This window comes from Pterocles gutturalis, unplaced genomic scaffold (genome assembly GCF_000699245.1).
Source record: "Pterocles gutturalis isolate BGI_N339 unplaced genomic scaffold, ASM69924v1 scaffold4260, whole genome shotgun sequence".
Taxonomy (NCBI): domain Eukaryota; kingdom Metazoa; phylum Chordata; class Aves; order Pterocliformes; family Pteroclidae; genus Pterocles; species Pterocles gutturalis.
The window spans coordinates 6,308-7,037 of NW_010140508.1; the positions used below are offsets into that span (position 1 = coordinate 6,308).

Sequence of the window (730 nt, forward strand, 5' to 3'; positions counted from 1 at the left end):
AAGCCCTGGAGACCAGGCTGCCTGCTGGCAGGTGCTGCTGCACCTCCTGGGGTCTAGCAGATGCCCCCTGTAAAGTTTGCCACCCCATTCAGGCCATCTTCACAGTTAAGCCTCTGGAGGGATTTTCCTTGCTGAGATAGACTGTTGCCCACCCTCCGCATTTCCCCCAGCAGCCTCCTTGATGCTGCATTCACTTACATGTCTATTGCAATTGCTTATACTCCTGCCTTTGAGAAGTGCTAATGCAGAGGGGAGGAGGCAGTCAGCTAGGGAAGGTCCATCCCCGTGGAGTGGCAAACCCCACCTGAGACCAGTCTCCACTGTGGGGAGCCACATCTCCAGGACTAAACAACCCAAACTGGACACAAGCCACAGCAGGAGATTAAACTGCCCGTTCATGTCTGTGCCCAAGAATAAACTCCTTTCCTTGGAGAAATCCTTATGGCCAGCCAGGCTTTGTTATCTGCTTGGCAGCATTCAAGCAGCTTTTGGGGGAAATCTTGTTACACGCTCTCCTCACCAGGGCTCATCCTGCAGGAGCCGATTTGGGAACAGATGGAGGGGTCTGGCCCGTTAGCCACGGCTGCTCCAGCTCAGCCAGGCTGCGGGTGGGCACAGGCAGCTGCACACCCCCATATCCCATTGCTAGTGACCAGCGCATCACTGGGCAGCCTCAGTTTGGGGATTCCCATCACCACCCCTCTATGCTGGCTTGTGGCTCACGCCAACG

General features: G+C 56.0%; 1 protein-coding gene across 1 annotated transcript in view; it reads left to right on the top strand.

The window, feature by feature from the left end:
• Positions 1 to 730, top strand: part of TMEM211 (transmembrane protein 211) — a 49,337-nt gene that overhangs the window by 465 nt on the left and 48,142 nt on the right. The gene's annotated exons all lie outside the window — the stretch shown is intronic.